The 19,633-nt window shown below is 37.9% G+C and overlaps 1 long non-coding RNA gene across 2 annotated transcripts; it reads right to left on the minus strand.

Moving 5' to 3' along the window:
• Positions 1-5,600: 5,600 nt before the first annotated feature.
• LOC105222957 (uncharacterized) lies at positions 5,601-9,868 on the minus strand. 2 transcript variants are annotated; one of them, XR_007422273.1, is made up of 5 exons: positions 8,152-9,868; positions 6,323-6,483; positions 6,162-6,256; positions 5,802-6,083; positions 5,601-5,739 (listed from the first exon to the last, which is right to left on the minus strand). It is a non-coding gene; the product is annotated as an uncharacterized LOC105222957 (long non-coding RNA). The 2 variants fall into 2 exon arrangements; XR_007422272.1 differs by having other exon boundaries at positions 8,552-9,865.
• Positions 9,869-19,633: the final 9,765 nt, after the last annotated feature.

Here is a 19,633-nt window from a genome sequence, read left to right on the forward strand (position 1 = left end):
AGATTTTGCAAATTTTATGCGTTTTTTTTTTAAAAAAAGTTATCAAGCTCTTAAAAAATCACCCTTTACATAGCATACAGGTGTCATACAAACTAAACTAACTAAACAGGTGTCATACAATCCAAATGAAGTTCTTGTAAAGAAAACTTTTTTACTTGACAATACTGCAAGTCCAACGCTACAATATCCGAATAAATTTTTAAGATCAGACCATTATAGTATATATGATAGCTGTCATAAAAACAGATGGATCAAAATCTGGATATACCCGTGGATCTTCCTTGTACCCTTTAACGTTAAGACTTGCAAGAGAAGGTCACAAACCGACTAGGTGAATGAGAATACTACAAATTTATGCATATACTATATATATATAGTATTATATTTGAGCTCGTCGAATACTTTTGAGTTATGATAGAGGGTTTAGACCTTCGAGATAAGGAGGAAAATATAGCACAACTTTTGCAGCTTACCCTCATAGAAACACTTCTTAACAAAATTGTATCAGTAAGTTCGAAAAAAAGTGGCCAAGAGGTAGAATTTTCCAGGCAACACCTGCTAAATTCTTAATTATCAATATTGGGATAGCAACAGAGGCACAGCATATACAGAGACCCGCTCGAAGATTGAATTCTCTATGTCGATCAAACCATACACATTTTGTAAGCTCTCACATCATGATGAGCTTACGAAATTTGTGGACCGGATTCCCAATAGATATATTCATTATTCCAGCCTCTTCCTGTTTTAAAACGAAACAGAAAGATTATAGAAAATTCTAATATGGATTTGTAAACTGACGTTGAGCAATACCAAAAGATCCGCAACAATATGTCAGTATTGAAAGCCAACGCAGGCAACAGGTGCTAATTTGGACTGAGTAGGCAATTGAAAAGTAAAGTCCTCTCTCGACGAACAAAAATCAAACTCTGTAAGTCACTCATTATTCTACGTTACGAATTTTCGAGAGAAAATTTCTGCGAAAGATTTATGGTCCTTTGCGCGTTGGCCACGGCGAATATCGCATCCGATGGAACGATGAGCTGTACGAGATATACGACGACATTGACATAGTTCAGCGAATTAAAAGACAGTGACTACGCTGGCTAGTTCATGTTGTTCGAACGGACGAAAACACTCCAGCTCTGAAAGTATTCGACGCAGTAACCACCGGGGAAAGCAGAAGAAGAGGAAGACCACCACTCCATTGGAAGGACTAGGTGGAGAAGGACCTGGCTTCGCTTGGAATCTCCAATTGGCGCCACTCTAAGAAAAGAAGAAGCGTCTGGCGCATAACCAAGATAAATCTAGAACAAATCATGTTCAAATACGAGTATACCGAAATAGAATGTGGTTTTATACACCAAACGAAATGTTAATGTATTGAGAGATGCAGAAAACCCTTTTGACCCCGCAGTAATGCGGTTTTTCTTCGAAGAAAACACAAGCCATACATACACATATGGTGACTCACCGGATGCTGCGGAAGGTTGATTGGAATGTTCATATGCGCCTAGTTGACAGTTCGAACCAGCCACAATGTGCTTACTACCTCTTTGGAAAATTCGCTTCAAAAGAAGCTTGTGTAAATCGACTGCCCCTGGAAAGACCTCCCATATTTATCTTCACAGAAGTTGTGAGGTCTGAACAACCCCGTTGGCTCATGGTCCGCTTGTTATAAATTTGTTATGTTCTTCAGAAATACTTTAAACAAATAAAATAATGTTAGTTATTTAGGCAACATCGTCTCTTAAAAGACTGTGTGTCACTTTTCATACTTTATTGTACCTTCAATGTTGCTCCTTCACACTGATAATTGCAATAAATAAATTAATATGAAAAGTAAAGTTGTATATGTTTTTTTGTTGTTACAGCTGTGTTGTTATTGCTGTTGCAGTTGTGGCTGGTAGTAAAACAAGTTGTTGCAATTTTTCATGTGGTTGTTGGACTACAAAGTATTACCGGACGTACAACAACCGCAAATGTCCTGTCGCCCACTGTCAACGTAAAAACTTCACCAAAGAGCCACGCGACGAGCAGGACGCACGACCGAATGTGCGAGACTAACCAACGGAGATGGAGTGAGAAAGCCAACTTGTCAGCCAGTTTGGACAGCTCGCCCGTTGACTGTGCTGTTTGCTGCCTTGCCGCTCCGCATCAAGGAAATGAGAAAAGTTACTTTTTTGGTGTTCTCCATCCCGCTCGCATTTCGTGCTCTCAGTGCTGCATTTCATGGCAGCGATATTTTTAAGTTGCTAAAAGTCTCCGAAAAAATTGTTCAGATCGTTTAACTATAGCATATAGCTGCCATACAAACTAAATGATCGGAATCAAATACTTGCATAGGAAACTTTCTAATTTGACGTGGTATGTTCACGTAATTTGACATGAATTACTGTTTAGGTAATAATATAATCTCCGAAGAAATTGTTCACATCAGATTACAAACTGATCGATCGGATTCAAATACTTTTATTGGAGGCTTTTTAAGTTCACGAGATATATTCTGCAAGTTTGTTGTGATTTATTCTCTTAGGTAACGCTACAATAGTTGAAGAAATTTTGCAGGTCGGATAACAAAATCTTCCATACAAACTGAAAAATCAAAATTAAGATCTTATGTGACAAGAAAGGTTCATGCAATTTAGCATGGATTATTACCCAAGATATCGCTTTAATCCTCAAAAGAATTGTTAATGTCGGACTGCCATACAAACTGACCATCCAAAAAAGATCCATTTCCTCTAAATAAACTTAATATGTCTAGCAAACAACCTGGCTAAAAAGAACTAGTAAAACGTTTTCCTTTGGATGAAAAAAAACTGGCAGGTTACGTCTTTAGATTTGCTTAAACATATAGTTACTAAAAGAAATGCATCTGTGAATGGTATATTAGCCGTTTTTTTCTTGTTTATTTGCCAGTCTTGTTGCGGCTGCGTTTCATGCTTAACAGCCTGACATCAAAGTAAATAAGTATCCGCGCTCTACTCGCTTTTATTTCATCTAAGTTGTTCCCATGTCCGATCGCCGCCCACCAAAGCGTAAATTAGTTTCAACTCTTTCCTCGAAATGAAAATTTAAAAATGTTCGAAGGGAGCGCAATTCGCAGTAACAGTATGAAAATAAAAGTTATAAGTTCCTAGTTGTAAAAGATTAATCTCTTTATGATTTTATTAATCATTTGCAAATGCTATCATAATTATATATATTGAATTGATCCATAACTTGATAGACAGATTTTAATTGTAAAGATGTCTCGGAGTATTATCTGGAATACTGCCTTCATCCAAATAGAGTAAGCCAACACGTGAAATCTTTACGATTTTCTTGATTCGGAAAGGACTAAACCTTCTAAGCGTTCTTACTTACAATATCTTCGCCACATACACCCCCCGGACTGAGGGCAATATTATTATCTATAAAAATTTGCAAACATATTACTGTGGGAAAAAATAGTAATGCTTGGTTTTCTTTAGGGCAAAATAATTTACTTCAAAAACTGCTTCAAGGAGCTGTCAAATGCGTTTTCATAACAACATCAGTTCTAAACCTGTCGTTAAGTTTTGGTGTCCGATGTTTCCACTATAGATGGAAATTGTGAACAGACAATTTCACCGGCTGTTATATTAAAAAACAACTGTTATACAAAAAAAAAATTATAAGTTGTTATATTGTAACGACACTAAAAGCAAAAAATAGGACTAATTAAAGAAAGCTAAAGCAGTGAAGGACTAGACCAGACTTAAAGAATCGTTCTAGCTGTGGATTTCACACCATACTTATCGTAGACTTAGGCTGGTTTATCAGAATCCAAAGTGGTTGGAAAACTTCCTGACGATGACTCTGGAAGACTTCGACTTTTTAGTTGGGCGCCTTATTCCATATAAAGTGTAGTCGAAAATGAATTTTCGTATTTCTAATCAAACTTCAACTTATTTTCTTTAATGTAACGAATTTTAATGAACAAAATATGTTCCATTTTTGTCGATCACTTTTTGCCATTTTTCCGCTAGAGACATTATTCCATCAGTGTAAAACTTTTCTGGTTTCTTGGCAAAAAACTGCGACAAGTAATTTTCACAGCCTTCTCTTGAAGACAACTCTACTTCATTAATGGAGTACTGAATTTGCATTTTTCGGATTTGATATCTTATTGTCGAATTTGATCCACTTTTTGTCTCCTGCTACCATTCACTTCAGAAATTGTTCGAATTCATTTCGTTTCAGCAAAGAATCGCAGATGTTAATTCGGGCCTTAATGCCATGGGGTACCCAAACATCGAACTTCTTTTTGTAGCCAGCCTTTTTTAAATGGTTCAAAACTATTAGTTCTGGTCAATATTTTCCATAATTTCATCAACTTTTTCAACGATAGGTCGACCAGAGCGCGGTGAATCTGTCACTTCGAAATTTCGGGAACGCGAGCGAACCATTATTTTGCTACACGAACGGATATAGCATCGGAGATATATCACTGTAACGACTTCTATTGACAAAATAGCAAAAATACTTTTTCGTTTATCCAATATTTATAAAAAAAATACAATTTGCGTGAAGCGATCTCGATCGGTCTCGGTGAAAGACCATTTTTAATATAGTGCATAAGACGTGTGATGCAATTTTTGAAGCTTTAAAGAATGAGCTTTTAAAAGTGAGTATTCAGGTCTATTCACGCATCAGTGAAATAATGTAAACTGTATTCCGATGATTGTGATTGATGGCGACCATAAATTTTCGTTTGTAGAAGTTGGGGCTTATGGTCGTGAATCTGATGAAGGTTTTTGCAAAGTAAAACTATTGCAAAATGATAACATTTAAATAAATTAAAATATCTTTTTATTTTAACATATTCAGATGTGCTCTTTCGATGACTGTTAAATTTCCCGTCTTCAAAACCCATAAAAACGTACTTGATTAAACCATTTAGCTTCCGCAATGAAATGATGTCGTACCAGATGTTAAATTATAGACTATTCGGAGCAAAAAATGTGGTGGAAAATGTGTATCGCGTTTTCGGATCGTCATGTTGCTCCCGAACAGGCGAAATTTATTGTCCTCGCGATGTGTATATTACATTATTTCTTAAGTAATTTCGCAAGTCTATAAACATATCTACGATTATCTGACGTAGGCAAAGACACAAGTGGCATTATTGATCCAGGCTATTGGAAAATTGAGTTGAGGGAAAATGGAATGCTTCCATCAATTCGGCGAAGCAGCGATTTAGGGACCAGCAGACACGATTAATGTTCATGAAAGTTTTATGTAGTATTTCATGACTCCTCATGGAGAGATTTAATGGATATTTAATAGGACAATATTGCGTAACTCGTATTTGTAGTCTCTTTCTCTTTTACAAGTATATAATTCCATAATTTATGTTACATATTTGTAAATCCAAAATATTCTCATTGCCCTATTTTATAAACTTTCTCAAATTTAGATGAAACAAAAGTAATATCAGTTTGAATTCAATATATTTTTACGTAATGCATATGTTCTACAAAAAATGGTATATACATAACTATTTTTATAATTAAAAATAAAAATACCCATGAAAACATTAAATGAAAAAAGTTTCCATCACTCAGTTTTATTTTCATATTCAATTTTCCAATGAATATAGTATACTATATCTTAAAAATTTGCTTTCTAACATTGAAAAAATATAAAAAAGATAAGGTACATTTTACTTGACTAGCATAAACAAAAAGCGAATTTCAACTGCATGATGTGGAGCTATAAAGCAGAACAGCAAAATTAGGTTTTATTAATACTTACAATTGTGCAACTGCTCTTACCTTGGTAACTTCTTTTATTAGTTGAATACCAATTCACATACATATGTTCCGCTCGAACTCCTTTGCTAATTGTAGATATTCTTGGGCTCCTTTTGGGCGATTTGACGACACTAAGTTGCCTAACTCATCCCAACCATAAGTTTTAGTTGCTGATGTGAGGGTCTCTATCGAACGTCCAAGTACTTGAGTATACGCATCATCGTCTTTCTGCCCTCGACGTCTTCCAAAATTACCATATGTTGTCGGTAACGTTGTTGGAGGGTTTGATGACGATGGACTGTCCTATAATTATAAACATTCATATGGTAATCAAATAGTAATAATTTATTATGCATTATGTACATATACGAGTATACTCACATTTATTAGATTTGAAGTGAAATTCGCTTCAGCACGCAAAGGCGGCTCTAGAAACTTCAATGATATATGGAGCGGGCTCATCGTCGGCGTTCCAGCTTGTTCACTTTTTGGGTGAAAGAAATGTTTGTTAAATAATTTTTTGGGTAATACTTTATAAGAACTTACGCGTAAAGAACCGAAAAAGTTTTTCCATTTGGCTGCCACTTCCGATCGGGGCATCTTTTATATTTCAGCCACCTCATGCTATCTCGAAGGGTTCTGTCTCTATATTCAGTGGAAAGAAAGTTCCATGTTCCTTCCCTTCTTGAAGTAGCCGTTGAAACTGGAAAAAATTACATATATAAATAAATTATATCCTGAAAATGTAATATAAACCTTATCTCGAAATCGTCAAAAAACTTTTTGAAATTTGAATGTCCAATGTTGTCACAAATCGACGTTTGATTGTTTTCATTTGGTTGTCATTTTATATGACCATGCTTTGCCAAATATGCCAGAAAACGTAATTGACACCATTTGACTACCCGTTTTTATTATTTTGGCAACAGTCAGACAAAGGAGGAAACCGTCGTGTTAACGTCTGTGAAACTATGCTTTCCGACTATCAGGACGGCATGAAACGTATTATTACTAACGATGAGTCTTGGATTTATGCTTACAACCGGAAAACAGATGATCAATCGGCCGAATATCGTGGCAAAGGTCAACCACGTCAAAGCAGGCCAAAAATCAATGTTACATATGTTGATAGTTTTCTTCGATTATCGAGGTGTGGTGCTTTCTGAACTCCTTCCGACCGGCTAAACTGTCAACAAAAAATGCTATGTTATGCGTAATTTGCGTGAAGCTATTCCTGAAAAGAGGCCGGAATTGTGTGCCGAAAACTCTTGGTTTCTGCACCACGACATTGCACCGTAGCATACTGCATTAATTCTTCGTGAGTTTTTAACCAAATTTTCAACCATATCTTGTCGCCATCATCATATTCGACTGAATTAGCTCCGTGTGACTGCTGACAATTCAGCAAACCCAAACGACCGCTCCGGGAAAACCGTTTTGAGTCAATTCAAGATAGTAATCGTGAATCGCAACACGCATGGAAGTATATAGGAACCAAGCGTGATTACATTATGGGAGACGACATAGATTTGAAGAATACATAAAGAATTTTAACATTATGAACAAAGTACCCTGGTCAATACCCATGGTGACTAAAGTGTTTTCTCGTAAAATCCTTTCTGCGTTTGCGGCCTTCGGACTATAAAACTACCACCGGAGGAGCCAATACTTTGGGTAATGACGTAATAATACTATAAATATAACATTACTTATTTGTTTTTTAAATTTGAATAAGAAAATATTCATATGCATGGAACGGGTGTTTATACTCATTTTAATTTATAATATTTATAATCTACTATGTATAGGGATATATTTATTAGAACTGAAATTTCTAAATAAGAAAAGAGGAATTTCAGCGAAATGTCTTATGATCATATGGTAGCGCACCATTTTGTCATAATTGTTAGGACATAAACGATGTCCAGTGAGTGTAAAAAATATTTTTTAATTATAGATTTCTTTCTTCAAACATCTGGAAAAAGTGTATAATTTGAATTAATTTTATTTAGTGTATTGAGTAATAATAATAATAATGAAAAGTTGAAAATGCGCGTAAAGTGTGAATTTTTGGAACTTCGCAACTTTAAGTCGAATAATCTAAGCGTTTGCGGTACTTATAATACGGTATATTTTTTAATCAGAAAGACTTTCTCTTTTCAGCCGTACCTTCAGATCGCGGCCCCAAAGAAATCAGAATTTTGCCTATTTAATTAATTACTTAAATAATTATGTAACGAAATTATATATAGTACTAATTATTAAAAGGATAGAATCATAAAATTTTTTAATATATTTTATGTTATTTACAACATTAGTTTATTTTTCGTTTGCAACACTGCACTTATACTTATTTTCAACATCTTTATACCTTTAAATCATTCCATAAAATAAATCTTGTGTCTCAGACTTATTTTGTCACTTCATCAGCAGATTGCAACGTCAAATGCAAAGTGAACTAACAAGGATGTAATGCTCTTTTACCCAAAAATTTTAAATTGCCACAATAATAACGATTCAAATTACTTTTTTTTTCAACCTATTAATTTTTTTGTTTGCTTTACTACAAATTCACGTTTGCAGAAACTTTACATTCCAGAAGGGAACGTATGTAGGCACGTGCAAATTTTTCCCAAAAGAATCAACTACACATACACAAAGCACTTAAAAAACATTTCTGTACACCTGACAACAAAACAACCAGCTTTATATAAGCGGAAAATTAGATTTTATTGCTTGCTACTAGAAAAAATAACAACATATTCACCCACCAACACACAGTTTTAATCACTGGCAGGATATTTGTGTGCTACCGAGTAAGCACAGAAAAGCCGTTGCAACGTAGTCACGCCACTCATTCTTGGATGCGCCACGCACGCAACACGAACGCTGGTCAACGACAGACTGAATCGCGCAACACAACCCGCTCAGCCTACAAAACCCAGCATATCAAGTGAATTTGGTCACTTTGTTTTTTTCTGATTTTGATTTTTAAAGCTTCAACTTTTTCTATCAAAACAAAATCATCGTTGTAATCAGCAACGCAGCTACGTTAAAACGCACTATCGTTGAAACGAAACTTTTATTAAGTGCTAGCGGGATGTCGGCTATATAGCCGTTAGCTCAACGCGTCCAACCAACCAATTATTCCAGCCAAGGAAAACCGTACCGACAACAGAAAAAAAGCACGCTCGTGTCCTTGCCACATAATAACGTCTGGACGTGTATGCATGTCCGTCTTACTGCAACAGAAAGGCCAGAAGCTCTGCTTTCTTTGCTTTCTTTGAATCAAAAATGTTAGGAAAAGTACAAGAATTAGACGCGTAATCCATTACTAACTTGTCTCCGTATTTTACCGTAGACACGTTAACACACACTAAATTGTGTCTTCGTATAACAGTTGTTTAAATAGCAAGTGCAGCAAGCGCCAGCTGGATCATCGGAAATTCGAAGCTAGCGGTTAAACTTTCATATCATTCAATCAAGTGTTGATTTGCTGAGTGCAAGGCTTCTCAATAACACGCTCGTTGAGAGCTTTCAATTTATACCATTAAGGTTCTCTAATCTATGTAAATCGCCAGGAAGTGTGTGAGTGCCAGTAAGCTCTCGTGAGTTTTTAAGCAGTGAATCAGCTGAATATAGAGGATGGAAGCAATGTTGATTTGCTGAGTGCAAGGCTTCTCAATAAAACGCTCGTTGTGAGTTTTCAATTAATACCGTTAAAGTTCTCTAATCTAATTTTCCGGTTAATGTGCGAATGCCAATAAGCTCTCGTGAGTTTTCAAACAGCTGAATGTGGAGAATGGAAGCAAGTGTTGATTTGCTAAGTGCAAGGCTTCTCAATAATGCGCTGGTTGAGAGCTTTCAATTTATACCGTTAAGGTTCTCTAAATCACCGGGTAGTGCCGAGTGCCAATAAGTTCTCGTGAGTTTTCAAACAGCTGAATCAGCTGAGTCTCGGAAAAAAGGGGAATTTTTACCAGTTATTTTCGGGCAAATCAATATAAGCAAAAGTGATTGAAGGGGAAATGAAAATATTCTAAATTCTGGGTTTTTTGGATAATACGGCGAAAACGGATTGGTTGTGAGCTTTTATTCATACCTACGTTACCAGTTATTTTGGGGCAAATCAATATAAGCAAAAGGGATTGAAGGGGAAATGAAAATATTCTAAATTCTCACTTTTAGTACTTTAAAATATGCCGTATTTTCTCTTTATTTTGCTCCATGTTTGCGACGGTATAACTCACGAACGACTTAAGCGACACGACAATCAATCAAACACGTGTTAGCTTTCCAAAAAGGTATAGTATGAGCCGATGCGACGAATAAAACTAGAACTACGCGCTTTCAGCGCCACCTAGCTGACCCCGCAGCCGTTGTCCTGCGTGAAATTAGATAGTTTGAAATGAAAAGAAAAGTTAAATTTATCATTTCATTTTTTTTTTAAATGTAACGCAGCTTTATAAACAACATTTTTCGGTTTCTGTTCCGGTGTACAGAAAAGATGGTTTTCCAACTCGTGAGCACGCTACGGCCGTATGAAAACACAGCATTTCCAAATTTATGCCTCACACTATGCGACTATCTTTAGGTCCTGTTGACTGTCATCTCAAATTCAATTTTGACTGTATTCGATAGGTGCATCACAATCAGTCGGGTTCCATTACACAGTTTCGGCGCATGAAGATTGGGAAACATAATAACGACAGATCCAACTTTGAGACGCAAATGATGCGGTGATATAACAAGCCTGTCCAACGAATTTAGGAATACCACTGGATAACTCACGGCGTCGACTTCATAGTCAATACGATCGATCGATTTGTGTGAGCGCAAGTCTCCCGGAATTTGACTTTGAATCTTCTAGTTGAAGTCAACAACATCGGTATTTTTGGCAGTTAACATTGCGCGTGCACTAAGGAATCGTAGTTACGATAATTTGGCCAATGTCTGAACATTTGTTCATCTTTCGTGAATTGATAAAGGGAAGATGGAATTGATATCGAACCACCGGAAGTATCAACCGAAATTGTACCATTTCCAATTTTTAGCGAAGACGATGTAAAATCTCTTGGACAATGTCGATGTTTATATCGAAAAGTATGCGAACTTCATTTTCATTCCAGTGATTAACGTGTTCCAGCTGTTGCGTCATGCGACTTCATAAATCTAAAAATATTTTTTAAGAACTAAATTTGTTAACATATTTGTATGCATTATAAAATGTTTTACATTATATAAAATACTCACAATTTTTGTAATATACAAGTATAACCATAATCTACTACCTATGTATTAGAATAATCTATTGCAATGAACTTAGGATGCTGAATTGAATTAGAACTACATACTTACCCCTTTTTTGTATACATACTTACCTTTAGTCTAAGCCGTTAGGTTAAGATTTAAGCTAACTAATGAACTGTTGGAATAAAGAATGCTATTGTATTAAAGATCATAACCGCGAACGGACGCTTTTCAATTTTAATCGGAATTTTTTAAATTCGAAATTAGCACAGGCAATTAGCTCTTAGCTGCGCATCTCAGTGAGTCCATCGTGTTTAATTTTAATCTTAAAAACGCTTAAGATTTTTTCACCAGCATTTGCAATTGCTGGCTTACTTTTTCACAACTTGCACAAATCGAACCATTCACAGTAAGCAATGACTGAAATAAAGTTGAACCGCGTACATTAATCAATAGCAACCGAAGGTAGAAACAATCGTTTGTTTGATGACAGGAGATATTTCGTCTTGCCCTCGTTCACTGCCAGACCCATTTGCGTTGCTTCCTTGTCCAGTCTGGAGAAAGCAGAACTAACGGCGCGGGTGTTGAGACCGATGATATCAATATCATCGGCATACGCCAGCAGTTGTACACTCTTATAGAAGATGGTACCTTCTCTGTTGAGTTCTGCAGCTCGAACTATTTTCTCCAGCAGCAGATTGAAAAAGTCGCACGATAGGGAGTCGCCTTGTCTGAAACCTCGTTTGGTATCGAACGGCTTGGAGAGGCTTCCCGATCTTGAAGAAGCTTTTGCTATTGCTGAACGTCAGTTTACACAGCCGCATGCGCTTTATGGGGATACCAAATTCAGACATCGCGGCATAAAGGCAGCTCCTTTTCGTGCTGTCGAAAGCAGCTTTGAAATCGACGAAGAGGTGGTGAGTGTCGATTCTCCTTTCACGGGTCTTTTCCAAGATTTGGCGCATGGTGAATATCTGGTCGGTTGTTGATTTACCAGGTCTGAAGCCACACTGATAAGGTCCAATCAGTTTGTTGACGGTGGGCTTTAATATTTCAGACAATACCCTCGATAGGACCTTGTACGCGATGTTGAGGAGGCTTATCCAACGGTAGTTGGCGCAGATTGTGGGGTCTGCTTTTTTATGGATTGGGCATAGAACACTTAAATTCCAGTCGTTGGGCATGCATTCATCCGACCATATTTTGCAAAGAAGCTGATGCATGCTCCTTATCAGTTCTTCGCCGCCGTGTTTGAATAGCAGCAGGCTGGAGAAGTGTTCCCTCCATAATCTAAGTATGCTCTGGGCATCGGTGGCTAGATCACCTTTGGGGGTTCTACAGGAGTATGCTCCGGTCTTGAAACCTTCTGTAAGCCGCCGCATCTTTTCGTAGAATTTTCGAGCATTACCCCTGTCGGCCAGCTTATTAAGCTGTTCGTACTCACGCATATTGGCCTCTTTCTTCTTCTGTCTGCAAATGCGTCTCGCTTCCCTCTTCAACTCTCGGTATCTATCCCATCCCGCACGTGTTGTGGTCGATCGTAACGTTGCGAGGTAGGCAGCCTGTTTTCTCTCCGCTGCGACACGGCACTCCTCGTAGTACCAGCTGTTCTTTTGCACTTTCCGAAAACCAATTGTTTCGGTTGCAGCTGTACGTAAGGAGTTTGAAATGCCGTCCCACAGTTCCCTTATACCGAGTTGTTGACGAGTGCTCTCAGAGAGCAGGAGTGCAAGCCGAGTAGAGAATCGTTCGGCTGTTTGTTGTGATTGCAGCTTCTCGACGTCGAACCTTCCTTGTGTTTGTTGGCGTGCGTTTTTTGCTTCACAGAGGCGGGTGCGAATTTTGGCTGCAACAATATAGTGGTCCGAGTCGATGTTAGGACCTCGGAGCGCACGCACATCTAAAACACTGGAGACGTGTCTTCCGTCTATCACAACATGATCGATCTGGTTGGTGGTTTTTCGATCCGGAGACAGCCAGGTAGCTTGATGTATCTTCTTATGCTGGAATCTAGTACTACAGATAACCATATTTCGGGCCCCGGCGAAGTCGATCAGCCTCAACCCATTTGGGGATGTTTCCTCGTGGAGGCTGAATTTACCGACCGTAGTGCCAAAGATACCTTCTTTGCCCACCCTGGCGTTGAAGTCGCCAAGCACGATTTTGACATCGTGGCGGGGGCATCTCTCATAAGAGCGTTCCAAGCTCTCATAAAAAGCATCTTTGGTCACATCGTCCTTCTCTTCCGTCGGGGCGTGGGCGCAAATCAGCGATATGTTGAAGAACCTCGCTTTGATGCGGATTGTGGCTAGACGTTCATTCTCCGGAGTGAATGATAGTACTCGGCGACGGAGTCTCTCTCCCACCACGAATCCAACACCAAACTTGCGCTCCTTTATATGGCCACTGTAGTAAATGTCACAAGGATCTACTCGTTTCTGTCCTTGTCCCGTCCATCGCATTTCTTGAACGGCGGTGATGTCAGCCTTTATCTTTACGAGGACATCTACCAGCTGGGCAGCGGCACCTTCCCAATTAAGGGACCGGACGTTCCAGGTGCATGCCCTCAAATCATAGTCCTTATTTCGTTTGCCATGGTCGTCATCAAAAGGCCGAGGCTGTTTGCTGTTTTTCATTGGGGATGTTTTTTTTACGTGGCGGGTCCCAAACCCAGCGCACAACCCTATGCAGGGGATGTTTCGCCTTCTCACTTTAGCTCGCCTTCAAACGGATGTTCTTAGGCTACCCAGAGGATACTTGGTCAAAGACCGGAAGTCGTGAGCTGCTCGAGTCATATGTAAAAGAATTGTTTCTGGCCACTCCCAAATGAATGGCGATCAGAGAACTTTCCGCACTTGCGTGAACTTCTACACATGACTCCATCCCCCAAACGTACTTACAAACGTATTTTATCGATTGCACCAAACTGCAATGCTCAACATTGACATGACTTTTGAATGTGAATTAGACAACATAAAATTAACAGACATAACAGTGGGGTTTTGGTGTCCGCAAGGTTCATGAACCATATTGGTTTTCATCACTTCGTATAATACTGGATCTTTCTTTGCATCAGGAATTGCCGCATTATTGAATGATTTCATCAATTTCATCAATCTGGTGTACCCTCCTTCCACCATCCACAAAAGAATGTGTGCGAGCGGAAAACCTCTCCTTTGCCACTCAACAGAGTACATCTAGCATCAAACAGCACCATATATGCGTTGCTTCAAGATAATGTCCATCGAAGCCGTTGCTTGAAAAGTTTTGCTATGACATCATGACGATCGCTTTCTGATTGATCGCGATCCATAATACCGCACGTATGTCATCGCATCCTGGGAGTACTCGTTCATGTGCCTTGGGCTGCTAATATATGTATGTTGATGCCAAAAAGAACGCCGACCGATATTAGCGCGACCTCTTCATGCATCGTGACAAACTTCAATCTGTAATTGATCACTTTGTGTGAAACTGAATAATTTTCAAAAATTTTTGAAGCAAACAAAGATTTAAATAATTGAAAAACAAAACAAAAGAATTGAATAAAAAAAATTGTATGGAAAAAATTAACTTTTTCGAATTGTTCAATTTTCTGACTTTTCCTCATAAAAGACATACAGGCTTTTTATTTCTAAACCTTTCCCGATTAACAACAAACAACCTCTTAAAATTTCATCAACATTGGTTCAGCCGTTCTTTTAGCGTTACTAACGAACAAACATTCATTCGTTTGTATGAGAAATATAAAAGGGCTGTTTTTAGGGGTTTTCCGGCAATCATTCGAATCAATCATCCGCAGAAACCATCCCTGAACCTCAACGAACATTTAAAAAAAAAGAATTATCAAATTTGGTTCAGTCGTATGAAAGTTATGAGGGTACATACATTTTGGCGATTCAATTTTATTTATGTACATATATAGATACATATAGACTAGCTGACCCTGCAGCCGTTGTCCTGCGTGAAATTACATAGCTTGAAATGAAAAGAAAGTTAAGTTTATCATTTCATTTTTTTTTTTTCAATGTAACGCAGCTTTAAAAACAAAATTTTTCTGTTCCGGTGTACAGAAAAGATGGTTTTCCAACTCGTGAGCACGATACGGCCGTGATGATTTCCAGATCTATGCCTCACACTATGCTACCATCTTTAGGTCCTGTTAACAGTCATCTCAAATTCAATGTTCACTGGAAACGGAATACGTTTGAACTGAAATGGCAAATTGTTAGAACTCAAAGGAGTTCGTAGGATAAAGCATTCTGTCCTCTTGTATTCGATAGGTGCATCACAATCAGTCGGGTTCCATTACACAGTTTCGGCGCATGAAGATTGGGAAACATAATAACAACGGATCCTACTTTGAGACGCAAATGGTGCGGTGGCATACTAAGCCTCCCCAAAGAATTTAAAAATTCCACTGGATAATTCACGACACCGTCTTCATTGTCAAGGCGAACCATTGATTTGTATGAGCGCCAGTCTCCCTGAATTTGACTTTGAATCTACCAGTTGAAGTCAACAATATCGGTATCTTTGGCAGCTAACATTGCGCATACACTTAAGGAATCGTAGTTACGATAATTTGGCCAATGTCCGAACATTCGTTATGAGTTATTTTTCGTGAGTTGGTAAACGGCAGAACTGATATCAAACCACCGGAAGTATCAACCGGAATTGATCCATTTCCAATTTTTAGCGAAGACGATGTAAAATGTCGTCGGCAATTTCACTTTTGTTCGTATCGCATAATAGACACGGATTTGAAAGCTGATATGTCGATGTGATTATCGCGAAAAGTGTGCGAAATTCATTAGCATTCCAGTGATTATCATTTTCCAGCAATTGTAATTGCTGGCTTGCTTCCCAAAAAGTTGCCGACACCGTACCATTCACAGTACGCAATGACTCAAATGAATTTGACCCGCGAACATTTATCAATAGTAACCGGAGGTAGAAACAATCGTCGTTTTTCGGATGGATTGTGTAAATTCGTCCTAATGTATTAGTTGATAACACACCTGGATGTCCATCTGCTGGTTGGCCTTGTTTTCTGCGTAATTATTTATTTAACGATGCATACGCTGTATAATATCAAGGTATTTCCGAATGTCGTCGCAAACAGATCACTGACGAAAGTTGAGAAAAAACACGTAAATGTTAACTTTGTTGCTGGCGGTGTTTCCACTGGCTGTGCTGTATTCTCTGGGTTGTAGTACACAGTTTGGCCTTCTCCAAATTAATTGCGAGACGCACAACAGTCGGAAAACATTCGTGAATTGCAAAAGTAAATATCCTACAAAGCGCTTTAGTACAGTTCACGTATCGACCCACTTGATAATTTTTGATTTCATCTCATTCAAAACCAATAAACGTCATGTTGCTTCCTTTGGTGATGTACTTACAAACGTATTTTATCGATTACACTAACCTGCAATACTCAACATTGATATGAGTTTTGAATGTGAATTAGACAATAATGGTGAATATTCGATATTCACTCACCTAAATTGAATCCTGAATGTTCTGCCATTGTCGTCTGATGAGCGACGCCGATTGAGTGGATATCCATCATTTCTAGTTTGTGTTTCCGAAAGAAAAGTACGTGGATACTGTTTCGTGCATTTATTACAAGACATACAAACCGAAGTGGGATTGTGGTGTCTGCAAGGTCCATGAACCATATTGGTTTTCATCACTTCGTAAAATACTGAATCTTCCTCTGCACCAGAAATTTCCGCATGACTGAATGATTTCATCAATTTGATCTGATGTAACCACCATCCGCCATCCAAAGAAGAATGTGTGCGTGCGGCAAACCTCTCTTTTGCCACTCAACAGAGTACATCTAGCATCTAACAGCACCATGTATACGTTGCTTCAAGATAAAGTCCATCGAAGCTGTTGCTTGAAAAGTCGTGCTGTGACATCGTGACCACCGCTTGCTGATTGACCACGATCCATAATACCTCACGTATGTCATCGCATCCTGGGAGTACTCGGTCATGTGCTTTGGGCTGCTAATGTATGTTGATGCCAAAAAGAACGCCGACCGATATTAGCGCGACCTCTTCGTGGCATCATAACAAATTCCAATCTGTAATTGATTAATCACTTTGTGTGCAACATACATAACATTTTCACTGAATAATTTTCAAAAATTTTTGAAGCAAACGACAAATTTGAACGATTCAAATAAGTGAAAAACAATTGAAAAAGAAAATTGTATGGAAAAGATTAACTTTTTGGAATTGTCCAATTTTCCGACTTTTCCTCACGAAAAGCATACAGGTTTTTTTATTTCTAAACCTTCCCCGATTCACACAGAACATTCTCTTGGAAATTTCATCAATATTGGTTCAGCCGTTCTCTTAGCGTTACTAACGAACAAACATTCATTCGTTTGTATGAGAAAAAGAAAAGGGCTGTTTTTAGGGGTTTTCCGGCAATTATTCGAATTTTTTTCTCCGCAGAAACCATCTCTGAACCACAACGAACATTTTAAAAAAATAATTATCAAATTTGGTTCAGTCGTATGAAAGTTATGAGCGTACATACACTTTGCCGATTCATTTTTATTTATATAGATTTATGTACATATGTGGAAAATTTGAAATCTGGTAGACTGTCTGCCTGTGCGTCTGTTCATGCAAGCTGTAACTTGAGTAAAAATCGAGATATCTTGATAAAGCTTCCTTAGTACCAAAGAAGGTACCAGTTCGTAGATGGACGTAATCGGACCACTGCCTAGCCATTAACCCCGGCCACTCTCCATATAATGGTACTGTTCAAAGTAATTTCGATTAAATTTAGTACGTAGCAGTTCTTTCATATTCCTATGCCACAGTGTGAAAATGGGCGAAATCGCCCCATAACCACGCCACCCTTCCATATAACACAATTTTAAATTCTTTTGATTCTTTCACTTTTCACTGCTCAAATCAGAAAACAGTTGGTATAACGGGCTAAAACTTTGCGCTAATAATTCGTTTAAAGTATGGTATTTTATGACCAAAAATTGTCTAATCAAACCAAAACTCGTAAAGCTCGTAGGTACCTATTATGTGAACCCAAGGGTATACAGTCGACCTTTGAGTGAAAATATCGGTCGAAGGTGGGATAAACAATTGAAATTCAGAGAGAACCCATTCCTGATAATAGTAATTCTGTGTATCAAAAATGGATTGGTCAATACTTCTCTGAGCCCCCATATACATCTTAATATATAACAAGTAAGGAAGGGATAAGTTCGGGTGTCACCGAACATTTTATACTCTCGCATGATAAAGTGATAATCGAGATTTCATTATCCGGCATTTACATGTTTTTTTATTTTGCTGTAGAATTACATTCTGAGAGATTTAAAGACAGTTTCGGTGAAAAATTGGGTTAGGTTAGGTTAGGGACTAAGTTCTTCGTGATCGATATCAGAGACCTTGAAAAGTTATAGTCCGATCACGACAATTTTTCCACAAGGGATACCTCAGATCAAATACCGTATTTGTGTAAAGTTTTATTCCGCTATCATCATTGGTTCCTAATGTATATATTATACAGAGAAGGCATCAGATGGAATTCAAAATAGCGTTATATTGGAAGAAGGCGTGATTGCGATTTCACCCATATTTCGTACATGTCATCAGAGTGTTAAGAAAATATTATATACCGAATTTCATTGAAATCGGTCGAGTAGTTCCTGAGATATGGTTTTTGGTCCATAAGTGGGCGACGCCACGCCCATTTTCAATTTTTGAAAAAAGCCTGGGTGCAGCTTCCTTCTGCCATTTCTTCCGTAAAATTTAGTGTTTCTGACGTTTTTTGTTAGTCGGTTAACGCACTTTTAGTGATTTTCAACATAACCTTTGTATGGGAGGTGGGCGTGGTTATTATCCGATTTCTTCCATTTTTGAAGATTTTGATGGGCCGATTTTGCCCATCTTCGAACTTAACCTTCTTATGGAGCCAAGAAATACGTGTACCAAGTTTCATCATGATATCTCAATTTTTAATCAAGTTACAGCTTGCACGGACGGACGGACTGACAGACATCTGGATTTCAACTCTACTCGTCACCCTGATCCCTTTGGTATGAATAACCCTATATCTGACTCTTTTAGTTAGGACTTAGGACTTACAAACAACCGTTATGTGAACAAATCTATTATACTCTCCTTAGCAACTTTGTTGCGAGAGTATAAAAATCACGTGTCACGTTGTTTGTTTGCGATGGACTCCTAAACTACTGAGCCGATTTTAATGAAATTTTTAACACTGTGTGCAGTTTGGTCCAACTTGAAAGATAGGATAGTTTATTGCTGGTATTGTCACTAGCGAAGCGAATGAAATTTTAGGCGAATTTCGCTATTGCGAATTGCGAGTAGCGAGCGGACAGTAAATTTGCCACGAAGTGGCGAAAGAACTAGCGAAAATTAATATTTGGTATTGCCACTTGCGAATTTATAAAATTCGCTTCGCCTCAACTGTCAAAATTTGGCGAACGTTTATTTGATTCGAGAACGTAATTAAAAATGGAGAAAACGTTAGTAAAATTTTAAAAATTTATTTATTGTATTTAATTAATTACAAATTTAATTACATATTTT

This window comes from Bactrocera dorsalis, chromosome 3 (genome assembly GCF_023373825.1).
Source record: "Bactrocera dorsalis isolate Fly_Bdor chromosome 3, ASM2337382v1, whole genome shotgun sequence".
In the NCBI taxonomy this organism is placed as follows: Eukaryota; Metazoa; Arthropoda; class Insecta; order Diptera; family Tephritidae; genus Bactrocera; species Bactrocera dorsalis.